This window comes from Lepus europaeus, chromosome 8 (assembly GCF_033115175.1).
Source record: "Lepus europaeus isolate LE1 chromosome 8, mLepTim1.pri, whole genome shotgun sequence".
In the NCBI taxonomy this organism is placed as follows: domain Eukaryota; kingdom Metazoa; phylum Chordata; class Mammalia; order Lagomorpha; family Leporidae; genus Lepus; species Lepus europaeus.
Window position 1 is genome coordinate 93,602,877 of NC_084834.1, and position 17,084 is coordinate 93,619,960.

At 39.6% G+C, this 17,084-nt stretch overlaps 1 protein-coding gene across 1 annotated transcript in view; it reads right to left on the reverse strand.

Annotated features, from left to right (window-relative positions):
- Positions 1-17,084, reverse strand: part of MAPK10 (mitogen-activated protein kinase 10) — a 456,407-nt gene that overhangs the window by 318,376 nt on the left and 120,947 nt on the right. The window contains exon 3 of the mRNA XM_062199183.1: positions 135-249. The gene's annotated coding sequence lies outside the window, so the exon portion shown is untranslated. The remainder of the gene's footprint in view (positions 1-134; positions 250-17,084) is intronic.

Here is a 17,084-nt window from a genome sequence, read left to right on the forward strand (position 1 = left end):
TGATTTTCCCTTTTTTAGTTGACATTATTTGGAGCAGTATCTTTTCGGATCCAAATGTTAAATATGCAATATCTCGATTGGCTATGCAGCTCGCTGGTTTCATGCTAAGGATCATTTTTAAATGTGTAACTCACCACTGCTTGCAAGGTTTCTCATCGATAGGAACTGGGTCTAATTCAACAGCTTCTTGCATACATTGCCATAATGAAAATCTGAGATGGTCCTGCTGTTGGTGCTTCTCACACTAGCCTAAAATCAAAGCAAGAACACAGATGGGTTTTATTTTAAGATTTAAATGAGAATTGCACTTGCACTTTGAAAAAACAAAAGACTGACATCAAAGACAATTGGTTCCCAGGTGGCAGGGTGCAGAGAGAAGAAATTAAGCATCTCAGGGTGGATAACTCAGTTCAGAATTTACCACAAGCACAAATATTTTGGTGCTATCAATACCAGATTATGTGGGCACTTTAAAGTCTGTACATATGCCTAATTAGTAATTGTTATTTGGATTGATAGGGATATTTGTTTTTGTGGTAGACATGGATTTGGTTTTGTAATATAAGCCTCACTAGCAGCCTCAACTGAGGCAGCTCCACTATTATAGCTGTCTGTATATCCTCTTTTCATATAAGATTTCAACGGAACAATGGGTTATATTTTTAGCAATAAAAGGAAGATAGAAATTTATAAACCTCTGATATGTATAAAATAAACTGAAGTTGATCTGAAGTTAGAACGAGACCTGTAGTTATGTTCTGTCATAATATGACATAGTTACACACCTACTTTTTCAATCTTATGGCACTTTACTTCCCAATATTAGAGTGGACCAGATTTTCCATAACTGTACCAGTTTCCAAGGTTCCACCCATTGTCAAAATGTAAGGTTTTGATTTCTAGTTTGAAAAGTATGGGCACCATCCTCAAAATCAGCCTCCTCTCTGCTCTCAATAAGAATATCTTTCCTGGCTAGATGTTCACAAACACTCCTTTGGAATATCTCTCCCACCACCACCCTCTCCAACCCCAATCTCTACCCCCAAAATGGCCTCCATTCCCACTTGCCACCATTTCAGAGGAGATAAATTTGTCCTCTGAATTTCATCTATTGTCAAATCACTCACTCATATGGGCCTTTGACCATATGCCATCTTCACTGTTGTGTAACCTCAAGTCCCCGCATGTCTTTAAGCTCCAAATGGCAGAAACTTTGTTCTAGCTTCTCAATCTCTTCTACTCAAAGAACTTAGCAGAGAACTCTGTACATGGGTGACACTCATTCGATGAGACTTTATTTTGTCCCTACTACGTGCCAACAGACAACATCAGTCCCTGACAAAGGCAGTGATTTCGTAGAGAACACAAGTAACACGGGAACAGGTGATTACTGTACCACATGGTAACTGCTGAGATGAAGCCTTGTTCTATAGACACTGGAAACACATTTCCAAATCAATAGGCCTAAGATCTCTATTCACCATCAGTGTTTTCAAATCTTATTCCCAATTTGCTTTACGAAACTCATTTTCAGGAAGCACCTAGAGCATGCAGTCTGGTTAACATCCACAAGCCAGGAGTCAGCTTTGCTTCTAAGAAGTCAAGTCACTAAGGTGAATTCTTAGTACTATTAAGCTAATGCTGTTTTTGCTTTGGTTTTGATTCTTCATATTATACAAAAAAAGAGAGAGAGAAATAGAGAAATGTCACTTGTAACTGTACAGATCATTCAGCAAATGCCTCATTGTCCTGAAAGGGAGCATTGCCTTAAATCTGCAGGGTTTCAGAGTAGCTGTGGTTAGGAATGCTTCCAAGGAGACTTAAGTTTTTTTTCTTCTACTCTAAACTTGAATTTCCATTCCTAGAAGTACTATTTCTATAAGCCTGTGAGTTTCATGTATCAGAGTCACAGATAACAGTGAAGGAGGCCATAGTGGCATATTATGGATCCACAACATCTGTTGAACTAGAAAATCCTTTACCAAAAATGGGCATGAGTTTGAGGTCTACTTTTCAAACCTATAATGTTTCTCTCTACTTAGGGATTTTCATTATTACCTGATGTCATTGCTTGGCATTTCTAACAAGATTCACAATGAGAAATGAAGATTCTCTCCATTAAATACAGAGGAAAATTTAAAAAAAAATGGTACCCAAAACATAAAGGTATTTTCATTTTCCCCTTCTTTGTCTTGATTTGCTCATAAGGATAAAATGGATTCAGACCCGAAAGTCTGGAGTCAAATTTTTACAACTTCACTAGGAAAACATGTACACATGGGTAAATCTCTGAAACCTGGGTACCAATCATAAATCACATTTTCTCTTCCAAACAATCAAACTGCAGCATGATCTTTCATCTGAATCAGTAGCACAGTGTCTCATCTCAGACTTATGTAATGCAACAAATATATCCAATGTGCTAAAGAAACAGAAGAATCTGTTCTGCCTTGCCTGCATCTCCCCCAGCAGTCTAAGGCCCAAGTTTTTCCCCAAGTCCTTGATCCTCATAAGAAGGTGCATGCATAATAGATGTGTGTGTGGTAGGAAGGAGGCACTCAGCAATCCTGCAGCAAATACAGCCTTGTACTCATTCTTGTTACTGGACACTTCTGTGACTCTTTTTTGCATGATTGTTGCAGTGCCTAACCAAAAGCTCAAAAAGAGATTGCAAAAGGAAATTGAACTGTCAATGGAGAAAAGATTTAAATCACCCATGTATTTGCCTATTATTCTAATTGCAGGAAGTCTCTTTCACTTTGATTTTTATTATTCTGATAAGCAACCAAGCAATCATTCAATTCTAACCCACCGATTCCACGCAAAGTCCTTTAGCTGCCAATGTGACCCGAGGCCAGAACTAGAGCAAGAAGGGAGGCCATTGGTTAGCAGAAAAGACATTAACAGACAAGACTGAGGACATTAACAGACAAGAAAACTCCCAGTTGGTCTTCCTCATCATTGACATGAAAAGATTTTGTAACTAAGCTTACAGCCTAAGAAATACATTCACTGACATGAAACCACGATAAAACTTTAAAAATATATGTGTGCCATTAAACATGGGGAGCTCTTTCATAATATCTAAAGAAATTCCTTTTACATATGATATTCCTAAAGGATTCACTAACAAGGGAATTCCTATGAAATTTCCTGTAAATTTTAAATACTTATGTTATTGTACCCACAAACTCCCAAATCACTCTAACCTTGAAAAATACGGACCACGTACTATGAAACCTTTAAATACTGATAGCTACAGACGTACCAGACAATGACAGCAAAAACCACACTCAGTCCCTCTGGGATCTGCTCATAAACATCCCCTTCCAGCGAGGCAAACACACTCCTCCCAGCAGCAGATGCTGTTCTTGGGGGGAGCAGGCAGGAAGCTGGAGGCAGCTGATGTCTCCACTCTGCATCTCATTTCTTATCGCCTCATCACCAAGAATCTTTGTACTGAAACTGTGAAGATTTTGTAAGAACAGGAAGCCCCTCAAAGTAAAGGTACTTTAATTTGCACCAGCAGGAGGGAAGGATATGTAAATGAGGAAACAGGAAGACTCTTTAATAATTAAGGTCATGCCACCTTTGTCATCTGATTTTCTAGTTTCATTGTGGGGGAGCAAAAATCCAGTTTGTGCCATGTGATCAAAGAAGATAACCCAAGACTTTCTGTCCATTCTGAGAATAAGATCAAGGTAAAGAAGGGAGTACATACCAGGGGCAGCAAAATCGCTCCATTCAAACTGTCCAGCCCCGAAGACCCAGGGGTCAGAAGAGGAGCCTGAAGCCTGTGAGCTCACTCAGGAGCCCTGCTACCTATATTCACAACATACATGCTTACCTAGAGCAGAAAATTTACAGAAGACTCCCTGGGCGAAATGGTCACCACTGTAACCATTCTAGGCCGTTGATCAGCATTCTGTGAGATATTCCATGGTCCAGCAACTGGCAGGGAGAAACTGGACCTTGGGCTGGCAATGCCTGGTGTACCAGCACCCATTTTCCTTGTGTCTCAGAGGTGGCCTGTCCCATATGACTTAGCCTGCCTCTTTCCCATCAGCTCGTGAAAGTTATCATCAACACACCAGAAGCAGACAGGGCTGCTGTATAGACATTGTCAGGCTCTGCAGCAAAGGCTGCCCATGTAAACAGCCCTGTGACTGCTCCAGAGCCTACTGCCATGGGATAAGCCATTCTTTTCCTGTGCCTACAATTGCTGTACCTTAGGAAGTTATTTGTTTAAGGATGTAAAAACAGAGACTCTGTCTTTAGATTCAAAGGTAAAATTATATATATATATATATATATATATATGTGTGTGTGTGTGTGTGTATATATATATATATATACAAAATTTTCTTGGACTATCTATATAACCTGACTTAGTTCAAGATTTTCCAATATATCACATTTATTTTCCTGAAGGCACAAATACCAATATTCTGATAAATTGCCATGCTCATTGACTATGATACACCTGTATTTTTTTTTCCAAAATAGCTCTGACATTTCTAGGGGACACAGTATCCCAGCATAGAATACATGGGAATCTTGCCATTAAAAAAAAAATGAAGAAGAAATCTGCCTGGTGTGACTAGGAGATCACTTTCTTAAAGTGACCCCTTACCTATGTGACTGCAGTGTCAACGATTCGTCTTATCTCTAGCCTGACCCCTGTTCTGTGCTCCTCTTCCCATCCCAGATTTAGCCTGGAGTTGCTCTGCAAGAGTAATGCCATTGCTTTTGCACCTAAAATACATATAAATACCATCCCTTACTTAAACATAATTCCAAATATTTATTTAAGTTATACCTCTCAGGGAGTAAACATAAATGCATACTAAAAGACATGATTTTTTTAATGTTTTATGGAACAGATAGCATTTCTCAGAAATGGTACTGAGGTCAGCACTTCTGACAAGCACAGCTGTTTTCTCTCTTCTCCTCCTCCTCCTCCTCCACCCCCCAACGTATTTGCTCCTCAAGATCTTCCCTTCTATAGCTGTGCATTGGTCTAAAGTCCCCTGGTCACAATAAGAATGCTCCCTCCCACCTTCTGTCACCCCTCACTCCAAACAGCAAGGTTTCAACACGCCCAAGTCTAGGAAGAGATGTGCAGCACAGAGGAAAATGCTGGTGGTTTCTGGCCTCGGAGAGTTCGCTTGATTCACCTGCTTCCCACCCCATCTCCCTGCCCACCTCCCCGCTTCAACTCCCCCTCCCACCCCACCAGGAGCAATCACCCCACCCTCCAAACCCAGGTCGGAGCAGAGAATGAGCAAATAGACACCTACCATTCCGTGCCTGAGAACTAGGGTCCTGATCCAGCAGTCTGTGCCCCAGAAATCCTCCCTACTTGATTCTCATTAACCACATTGCGAACTGTGACAAGGAGGAGGTTCCTTAGAGGTGGGCAAATGGTTTAAAATTAATGATGGGCAGGTGATTTCCAAGAAAGCCCAATATTAAACTCACTCACACCCCTAGAAATTGAGGGGTGAGGAGAAAAAAAGAAATTTGTAAAAATGAAAAAAGAAAAGAAAAAGGTAAGCATGTAATAAGCACCACCCACCCCCATAAAAATAAAAAGAGAAGGGGAGGTTTAGAAAAGAAAAGAAAAAAAAAAAGATGACGACGAGGACGAGTGGCTTGCTGAATCACCCTCTTTCACTGCCTGGAAACCATTGTGCAGCGTGATGCTGCCGGTACCATTGTGGAACCTACCAGAGGAGACGGACAGAGGGCTTGGGGAATGGGGTTTCTATGGCAACCGAAAGGAGCACACGTGACGTCAAAGCCCAGAGAGGTCTAGGGAGGGGTACAAGGGGGGAAGAGAGAGAGGAAAAAGTCTATGTGCGGCTACAAGCTCCAGCGTTTTCTGCTGAAATGAGGTCCGGGCAAAATGTAAAGGAACGGGGTGCGTTGGAAGCCGGAATCTGCAACTCCATCCGGGAGCCTTCTGCACAACACAGAAAAACAATTTCCTCGGCGCAGCTCTGCCCCTTTGCACTGCAGCCCTGACTGAGGAACAAATTCGCAAATTCGCAGACGGAAAAAAAATATTCAAATGCAGGCAACCTCTGCTTTTCACCTCTCTGGAGCTTTTTGTAAACAGCAGGAAGAGAGACCCACCTCCAAATATCAAAACAAGCTGGACGCACAATCAGCTCGGGGGAGAAGGAGCACTAGTCTTGCCTGGACCCCAGAGGTCCTTTGCACCGCACTCTTCCCCTTCCCTGTTTGCTTGTTTTCCTAAAAATCCTGATAAACAACCACTAAACCAAACTCAACAGACTAATGCTGAGCTTGCAATTTGAGTGTAGAAAGAAAATACTGATTATTTAACAAATCAAGATTTTTTTTTAATTGCAGATAATTCCCTGGAAAACTGGTACAAATAATATTACTACTATTTGCAGCAAATATCTCAAATTTTATTTAAGTAATTTGCTTTGTTATTGAATATTACAAGGGTATTTTAAGTCTCCAGAGAATTTTATATCTATAAATAGTTTCTTGCAACAAGAGCAGTCCACCAGTTTTACTAAAAAAAAAATATATATATATATATATATTAAGTTCATCAAGTTTTTTAAAATCTTGTTATACATAAGGAAAATTTTCAATATGTAATTTGCTGAAACCTATCTATTGCAATCCAGTCCTAGTGCTGGGTTTACACAAATCCAAATGGTTTTAGAGCTATCCTACTTATATGAATCAGGGGCTTTCTCCATATGTTAATGGAAAAATCATAACAGTCAACACATAAACTTGGTAGTAATTGTGGACAGTGAAGTACATCATAAACTGCATGGGACCACAAAAGTTTTTGGTGTTTTTGTTATTGTTACTGCTGTTTTCTTCAGGAAGAAAATTACAAAAAAAAAAAAAACTATATATGTATATATATATATATATATATATATATATGGTGAGCTTTCTATCATTTTAGTCCATTGGACAAGTTTTTTGATGTCCCTTTGCTCTAATTTCAAATTCAAAAAAGTTGATTACTTTTAGTCTTCACAATTAGCCTACCTCTACAAGAAGACTGCTTTTGGCAAAAACATGGATTGATGAACAAATAAGAATCAGAATAGGAGCAGGAGGAGGAATAGGGTGGGAGTGCAGGTGGGAGGGTGGGTAGGGTGGGAAGAATCTCTATGTCCCTAACCTTGTATTTATGAAATCCATGAAGTTTGTATATCTTAAATAAAATGTTTCTAGAAGAAAAAAAAAAAAAACATGGATTGATGGCCAATTTCATTATCCAAAGTAACTGGCATTTGGCATTCTAGTTTTTAAATTATTATAGTCTAAGTTTAGATATAAAAAGTCAATTTCCAATAATTTAATATTAATGTAGAAAATAAACTAGCTCTTATCTCTCATTGTAAACATAAATATTAATTCAAGATTAATTGTACACCTAATATAAAAGCTAAAATCTATAAAGCTAATAAAAATATCATTTGGAAGAAAGGATAGCTTTCATATCTTGAAGTAAGCAAAAATTTCTGAAGACACAGAAAGTACTCACCATAATAGAAAATACAAATAGATTTCACCAAAATTAAAAACTTCCCTTATCCAAAATCATCATTAAGAAAACAGATAAGCCACAGACTAGAAGGAAATATTCTTTATATACATCTGAAAATATTATTGAGACTCACAGATTTAGATGATTTAAAAAATCTCAATTCAATAAAAAGCAATTTTGCTTAATGGAAAAAAAGATTTGAACAGGCATTTGACAAAGGAAGATTTATAAGTGACCAATAAGCACATGAAGAAGTATTCAATAGCATTATTCAAGAAACAAATGCAAATAAAAACCACAATGAAATGTCATTTCATACACACACACACAAATGGCTCAAATTAAAAAACTAACACCACCAAATATTGGCAGGGATAAGGAAAAATCAGAACTCTCATCCATTACTTTGGGAAATGGCTTGTCAGTTTTTATAATGATAAACATATACCTCCAGTATGACTCAACAATTCTATTCATAAATTTTACCTAAGAGAAGAGAAATATAAATGCACCAAAAAAAAAGTTGTACACAAATGTTTCTGTCAGCTTTATTTGTAATAGGCAAAAACTGAAAACAACCCCGAGTATATAAAAAAAAAATAGAGAAACAAATTATGGTCTGTTCACACGATAGACTACTACTCAGCAAAAGAACAAGAAGGGAGGCTAGGAACAGGTTAAAATCAACCCTTTCCATCCAGTAGGCATTGATTCTCGATAACATTAATTACACAGAGATACACAGCAACCTTGTTGGTAGATTTGGAGGTAGATTTTATCATTCTCAAACTACTCATTTCAGTAATAGCTACATTATTAAAATTGTCATTTAGGTCTGGGCAAGGCCAAATCCAGGAGTCAGACACTCCATCCTGGTCTCCCACATGAGTAGCAGGGGGCCTAAGTACTAGGGCCATCTTCTACTGCTTTCTCAGGAACATCAGCAGGAAGCTAGATTGGAAGTAGAGCAGCCAGGACTCAAACAGCACTCCACCATGGGACTCCAGTGTTGCATACCTTCTGTGCCACGATGCCAGCCCCATTACAGTTTAGTTTTAAAAATCAACATGTAAATGAGTTCCTATTCATTACTGGACAAAACAAAACATTCCTAATGCATTTCTCTATTGCCACTGTTAATCCAACACAACCTCAAAGAAATTTTTATTAATGAAAAGAGAGAAAAGATACCTATGGTGATTACTGTGTTTGCCATGTAATGTGCATGTATGTAATTACACACACCATATAAACTCTTAACAAAAATATCCCCTTCCTTTCATTTGGCATTTACTCTACTGTGTTTTGCATTGCTCTAACTTTCTGTATATCTCACTCTATTCATCTTTATTTCTTACTGTCTTCCCTGGAAGTTCTATTACCAGGAGCTGAGCATTTCATCTTACACAAGATGAAATAAATATTTGTGACTGATTATAATTAGATATGATTTATCATTCTTTTTCCAGCTAATAAACTTTTTATATAAAATATTATAAAGTATTAAGTTTAGCAATACCCATGTTAAAACAGATAATTTCTATTACAATATTGCATATCTGAACTTTGTGTTGAGGTATAAAAACACCTTCACTGTTTCAAACTGTTTAATGTGCTTTCAAGTGAAAATGTACGAGTATTTAACCTAGAAAGATGACTTGATTTCTGTCAGTACTATCAATAAGAGTTTCTGGAGGGGCCAACACTGTGACCTATTGAGTTAGGCAGCCACCTACAACATCCACATTTCTTATGGGTGCCGGTTCAAGTCCCGGCTGCTCTACTTCCAATCCAGCTCCCTGTTAATATGCCTGGGAAAGTAGCAGAAGATGGCCCAAGTCCTTGGACCCCAGCACCCACGTGGGAGACCCAGACGAAGCTCCTAGCTCCCGGCTTTGGCCTGGCAGTTGCAGCCATTTGGGGTGTGAAGCAGCACATGGAAGACCTCTCTCTCTCTCTCTCTCTCTCTCTCTCTCTGTAACTCTGAATTTCAAATAAATTAAATAAATCTTTTTTTTAAGTTTCTGAAAGATTTTTAAATTATTTGGTGAACTTAAGTTCCCATTTTCAAAAACAGAGTTATATTTAGTATCCCTCTCTATAAGTCTCTTAAGTTGATGGCATGTGTGTTGTCTGTGATAGAATGACAGATGTTCAGGAATCTCTTTTGTTCTCCAAGTAAAGACATCTCCCTGTTCTTATTAATACAAACTTTGGGATGTTACATATTCAGTCCAAACCACTAAAACATGCAGCAATAATAGACAAATCTGCAAAACAGTATTTTGAGTGAAAAATATGAGTATACACTAATATATTCACTTATATGAAGTTCTAGAACAGAAAACACTCTTCTGTGGTGACAGGAATTAGTACTCTGATTGCCTGATGGAGGCATGCATTTGAGGACTGTATTGAGAGTAGGGGGAAATGTCTATAGTGATGGAAATGTTCTGCTCTTCATAGAGCAAGGAGTTATCACATGTGCTGGGAGTTGTATAACTCTTTAGATATGTGCATTTCACTCTGTCTGAATCAAATTGCAGGCAAGACATTTTTAAAATCCATTCTCAAAAGGAAAACTTGCTATGGTGAGCATTTGGCAAAGAAGTTAAGATGCCCACATCCTATATGGGTGCCCTTGTTCAAATCCCAGTTCCTCTTCTGATTCTGCCTTCCCACTAATGTGCACTCAGGAAGACAGCCGTGATAGTTCAAATACTGGAATCCCTGACATCCAGATGGGAGATCCAGATGGAGTTCCAAGCTTCTGGTTTCATCCTGGCCCAGTCCTAGCTGTAGTGGGCTTTTAGGGAATGAGACAAAGGATGCAAGCTTGCTCCCTAGCTCCTGTTCTCTCTCTCTCTCTCTCTCTCTCTCTCTCTCTCTTTCTCTCTCTGCCTTTAAAGCAAAATGAAAATAAAGTTCCAATTTCTCCATGTCCTTGCTAATAATTGTTTTTTAAAAAAATTGGAAAACTGTTGAGTGAGCCAATGAGTTAAAGTTCTTAAACCCACAAATCTGGTCCGAGGACCTGAATATTAATTTTTCAGGCCTAAACAGATCCAGCAATAAAAAAAAAAGATTTACAGTCACCAAGACCTTAAGAGACGCAGCAAACCCTCAGAGATGAGGCAAACTGCTGAAGAAAGGAGAGTCACATAAACAAGAACAAGTAGATTCCTAGGTTCTGCTGTGGGAACTCTCATCATAGGGTCAGGATTCAGACTCTGGAGAAAATAAAGGTGCTGAAAAACTGGCTTTCCACACAGTAAATGGCAAAGGACTTGGGAATAGAGCAACATACAGGAATGAAGTCAGCGATATTGGAGGGCCAAGTAAGAGTCCAATATCTGACCCCAAGTCTCCAGTGCATTTATGGAGCTAGTAATAAATCAACTAAGATCCTAAGGGCTTTTACCAAAATGAGCTCCAAGATAGGGAGCTTGATTTGCCAAACACTTCCCAGGCTTTAGCACTGAAATTCTTGCATCCCAAGAAACCTCTAAATCCAAGGCAAAATCCTGGGAAAGTTTGTTGCCCTTGGCCATGGTCTAGAATAGATTTGGACCCTCAGAGTTAAAAGGCCCTAGCTGTCAACAAAAGAGGTTTGCAAAAGAAAAAAAGATCATGATTTCTTTATAGTGACTTCACTAAAGAGGAGTTGTGGAGTAGAGAACATTTTCACTGCCAAGAGCTATTTGGATATTTATAACAACATTAATGCACCATACAAAATTACCAACTGAAAATTTAGCCTGTTATGTGGCTGCAGTTGTGGCATAGCAAGGAAAGCCACCACCTGCACTGTCAGCATCCCTTTGGACACTGGTTTGAGTCCCAGCTGCTCCCCTTCCATTCCAGTTCCCTGCTAATACACCTGGAAAAACAGAAGATGGTACAAGTGTTTGAGCCCCTCCACCCACGTGGTAGATCCAGATGAAGTTCCTGGCTTCAGCCTGGCTCAGCCTTGGCTGTTGTGGCCAACTAGGGAGTGAATTTTGTCTCTCCATTTCTGTCTCTGTAGCTCTTGACTTTCAAATCAACAAATAAATCTTTTTTAAAAATTAGCCTGCTATTGATTTATTGAATTTCAAGTCCTGCCTGCAGTTGCCTGGGCAGAACCAGACTAAATGATTTTGCAGGCTTTCTACTGCCCATGGCCTAGATGTTCCCCACCCCTGGTAGATCATTACACATGAATTAGGATGGTGGGAAGAGGAGTTAAAGGTTTGACAAACTCAAGCCAGATCATGAAATCTAACACAACAGAACTTGGTGGGTGAATGTGAGAGACTGTACAGCATCAATGTCAACTTGTTGAGTATTTTGTTTACTATCATTTCACAGATAAATAAGAATGCCTTCTCTCAGAAAATCAGGCATGTATCTTTCATGATGCTAAAAGAACATAACATTTCCCTAAATGTGTTCTACTTGGGAAACACTTATCCTTTCTAAAACTATTCCATAACATTTCAGAAAAGGCAGGTGTTTGGCCTAGTGGGTGAGATTTTGGTTAAAACATCCACATACCTGCATGTTAGAGTGCCTAGGTTCATTATCCAGCTCTACTCCTGATTCCAACTTCCTGCTAATGCCGGCCCTGGGAAGCAGCAGTGATGGCTCAAGGGCATGGGTCTCTGCCACTCCCATGGGAGACATGGGCTGAGCTCCCAGCTCCTAGCTTCTGCCTGGCCCAGAACTGGGCACTGCAGGCTTTTCAGGAGCAGGCCAGAAGAAGGGGGGCTCCATTTCTTTGTCTCTCTGTGTCTCTCACTCTCTCTCCAGCAAATAATAAAATAAATAAATAAATATTTCAGAAATATCTCCCTTCTGGAAAGCCATATTGCATTTAGTAAACTAAATGGCTAACAGACCCTATGGTAAAGAATGCTATTTAAATCTCCCAAAATTATTTGTCAAATCTAGTTTTTTTTTTACTACCTTTTCTCTTTCTATTGGAATGAGAACTAGCTTATTATATCTTCACTGGAATGAATTTTTTTTTTTTTTTTTGGACAGGCAGAGTGGACAGTGAGAGAGAGAGACAGAGAGAAAGGTCTTCCTTTGCCGTTGGTTCACCCTCCAATGGCTGCCGCGGTAGCGCGCTGCGGCCGGCGCACCGCGCTGTTCCGATGGCAGGAGCCAGGTGCTTCTCCTGGTCTCCCATGGGGTGCAGGGCCCAAGCACTTGGGCCATCCTCCACTGTACTCCTGGGCCACAGCAGAGAGCTGGCCTGGAAGAGGGGCAACCGGGACAGGATCGGTGCCCCGACCGGGACTAGAACCCGGTGTGCCGGCGCGCAAGGAATGAATTTTTTAAATGAACATTTCCTAATAAGAGTCAACACTGTGATTTTTAAACATCATGCAAGAGAAGGGATCTGCCTCTGCACTTACTTCTCTTTTAAACCAGTAGACATTATTTTCTGGAGCACTTCCAGCAGAAAAACTCAGCAGAAAGGTAAAGAGAATTCCAATTTACTCTGCCCTGCTCCCCACAATTTCCTGTGTTATTAACATCTTGCATTACAGCATTATATTTGTAACAATTGGTGAACCAATATTAATACATTATTATTAAATAAAGGTTACATTACAGTTCACTCTTTGCTTTATACAGTTCTATGGGTTTTGAAAAATGTATAATGTCATATTGCAGTCATTTTTAATTTTATTCTTGCTTGTGGGTCAATTTTACATTCAAAAAACAATTACATTGACATCAAAAGAAAATAGATAAAATTGGTTTCCCTGAAAGTTTTTCCTAGTGGAAAGGACAATCCTGTTAGAATTCAATGGCAGAAAATGGACTTTGAAGCAACTTTTATTAAGCTTATAAAAGTATTGATTATTTTGCTGGGAACCCCCATAATCAACAAAATGATGTCCCTTTGTGGTTAAACATACTCTGATTCTAATGCAGAAGGTCTGCCTCAGTGAAATTAGTTACACACAGCTTTTCTGTATCCAGTAGCCTTTGGTTGAAGGTCTGGATTTAGTTCCCAAATAATAATAGGGGCAAAGGTCTGTTTAAAAATAACATCAAAAGCACTTAATCCTCCTCAGGTAACACCAGCTTAAAAATCTAATTAGCATATTTGTCTTTTGAACAACAATGCTAGTAGAAAATTGCCTTGTCTGAGATCCCAGCAGAAGCTGGTTTGGGAGATAAAGAAACAGTTATTTTTGCAAACAGCCTAGGGTTCACCCACACTTCAATCCATGCACATCTGTAGCAATCCCAATTTGCCTTCTCCTTGCTTGACTGTAGTGGCCCAGAAGCCTGACAAGAACATGAAGGGACCATGGGTCATGTCTGAGTGTGGTCTAGAAACTCAACTTCCTACTGCTCCGCAGCAACCTGCATTGCCATTAGAAGGGCAACACCCTCCTGATCCTGCTTTTGCCATCAATGAGCTCAAAACTGGGGCAGGCATTGTGGTACAGTCATTAAGCCACTGCGTGGGATGCCTGCTTCCCATATTGGAGTACTAGTTTGAGTCAGGACCTCGGCTTCTGACCCAGCATCCCGCTAACATATCCTAGGAGACTCACGCGATTGGGCCCTTGCCACCTGCATGACAGATTCAGATGGAGATCCAGGTGCAATCTGGCCCAGCCCTGGTTGTTGCAGGCATTTGGGGAGAGAACCAGTGAATGGAAGGTTCTCTCTCTCCCTCTCCTCTTCTTCTCCCTCTCTTCCTGTCTCTCTGTTGCTCTACCTTTCAATTAAATAAATGAACATTTTTAAAGGCAGTTCTGAGGCAGGCAGAGACAAAATGTGGACCCCAAATTGTATAAATTTAAAGTGAAAATTTAGTAATATTCATTGTCACTAATACATTAAATTTATATTAGAGCACCTATTCTTAAACTTGACATTAGAAGATTTTTGGAATCATGTAATTAGTACATTCTTTGTCCAATGAAACAATAGCACAATAGTAGTAGTAATACATGCTGATGGCAACCAAACACTCAAAAGAGCAATAATCATATTTAAGATTTGATAATTTAGTCTTACAGTTTTAAGCCAAATATGCATCAGCATAGATTTGTACATACAGCAGTCTGTTGGATTTTCAAATCATTCACAAACAAAATCCTTATAGTATCCTAAACTTGCCCATATTGCAATATTATCTTCAAGAGGAAGATGGGAAACAGGAATCTGATTTTGAAAATTGTTTAGATTTATGGAGATGGAGCCTTGATGTAGTAATTTAATTCAAAGTACATCTTGTATGTGTACAAGATATTCAAAAGGATGTTTAAATAATGCATACATATTTTTAAAGGTTATTGGATATGTGTCTATGAAGTGACAAGAGTATTGGATTCCTTGGCAGATTTTATTTAAATCCCAGCTATGGTGCTTCCTGTCTCTGTGACCTAAGTTTACCACATGGTCCCTCCACCTCCAATTTAGTCACTGACATAATAACACAAAGTTATATACTTTTCAAGAGAAACAGATTAAATAATGTGTGTGGTTGTGCCTGGCACAGCCTTTGTTTATCAACCCTCAATAGCTATTGAACATTCAACTAATCTATCTGCAATTAAAAAAGTATCCCACATCCAAATTTCCTGAGGCAACTTTGTAAATTGTGGGCATTGTCCAATGATCCGGAAATATTTACCGTACGTCACTTGAAGAACATACAGAAGAGGAGATGCACTTGGCCATGAAGGATGTGGCAGTGCTGAAGGAGCGCTATACAACTAGGAACAAACTTGAAGAAATTTGAGCCTACCTGCCACTCCACACTTGAGATACTATTCAGAATGTCAGCTATTCTCATCAGAAATTTTCCAGAGAAAATTCAGCCATTTGGTCAGCAGATACATAGATATATATACTCTCCCAAAGAAACAGAGATCTGGAGCTGGAGCTGTGGCATAGCAGGTAAAGCTTCCACCTGCAGTGCCAGCATCCCAAATGGTCCCTGGTTCAAGACTTGGTGGCTCCACTTTCCATCCAGCTCTTTGTTAGGGTCTTGAAAGGCAGTAGAAGATAGCCCAAGTGTATGGGCCCCTGCATCCACATGGGGAACCCAGAGGAAGCTCCAGGCTCCTGGCTTCTCATCATTCTGATCAGCCTAACTCCAGCCATTGCAGTCATTTGGGGAGTGAAAGAGCAGATGGAAGACCTCTTTCCCTCCCTCCCTCCCTCCCTCTCTCTCTTTCTCTCTGCCACTCTGTAACTCTACCTTACAAATAAATCTTTAAAAAAAAAGAGTTCCAGGCTGGCACCACGGCTCACTAGGCTAATCCTCCGCCTTGCGGCGCCAGCACACCGGGTTCTAGTCCCGGTCGGGGCACCGGTCCTGTCCCGGTTGCCCCTCTTCCAGGCCAGCTCTCTGCTGTGGCCAGGGAGTGCAGTGGAGGATGGCCCAAGTGCTTGGGCCCTGCACCCCATGGGAGACCAGGAGAAGCACCTGGCTCCTGCCATCGGATCAGCGCGGTGCGCCGGCCGCAGCGCACCTACCGCGGCGGCCATTGGAGGGTGAACCAATGGCAAAAAGGAAGACCTTTCTCTCTCTCTCTCTCTCTCTCTCTCTCTCTCTCACTGTCCACTCTGCCTGTCAAAAATAAAAAAAAAAAGAGTTCCAAATCATAAATAAATTAAATAAGCAAAAATAGTACAGTTGTTGATATTGTCTAAGATTCTTAAAATTTAATTATAATTAATTCAACCAGCCAATCACCAAGTAGCATGAAATACAAAACACAGTGCAGGAGATTTAGAAAAGAAGTCTGAGATATAATGAACTCCTTTTTGATGAAGACCATGTCATTGTAAGACTAGACCTCTTGACAAACAATCTACAAATAAGTCCCTAAATAAAGGATTAAAAACAATAAAATCTTTAGTTTGGACAGGGATACAAACTAAAAGTATCAAACTCAGATCCTCTATCTGTTTTGAAAAGCAGTAGGATCCAATAAAAATGGAGATCTAACTCTCATTTCCATTACACCTATCTGCCTTTGAGATGTTGAACAGTTAGCAGCTCCCTAGATTTTATTGTCCACATCTACAATAAATCAGGTCTAGAGGACGTGGTAATTGTGGTTCTGTTACAAAACTGAAGAGAGAAACTTAAGATGGTTCTTAATTAATGAATTGGATTTGGAGAGTAAAGAGATAATATTTCCCTAGTTGAAGAGAAGTAAAATAATGAGAAAACTGGAAAATATTCAGCAGATTGCCTTCTAAACAAAATATGCAAACAAAACATTTACATTGTAAACAAAATTGGCAGTGAGAATGAGATCCACCGCTGATGCTCGGTCTAGATTTTTTAGTCTTTTAATAAATATTACCTTATAACAGTAAAGTCAATGTTACTATCATTTTCATCAGTTACACCGACATCATCATAACAGCTTTGTTACCATTCAGCTGCTATATATTGAGAACATACTGGACCAGACACTGGGCTAGATATACAGACATTTGTTTACTATTATCTCATTAACATTTATGGATCATCTACTGAATGCTGAGACACATGCCATAT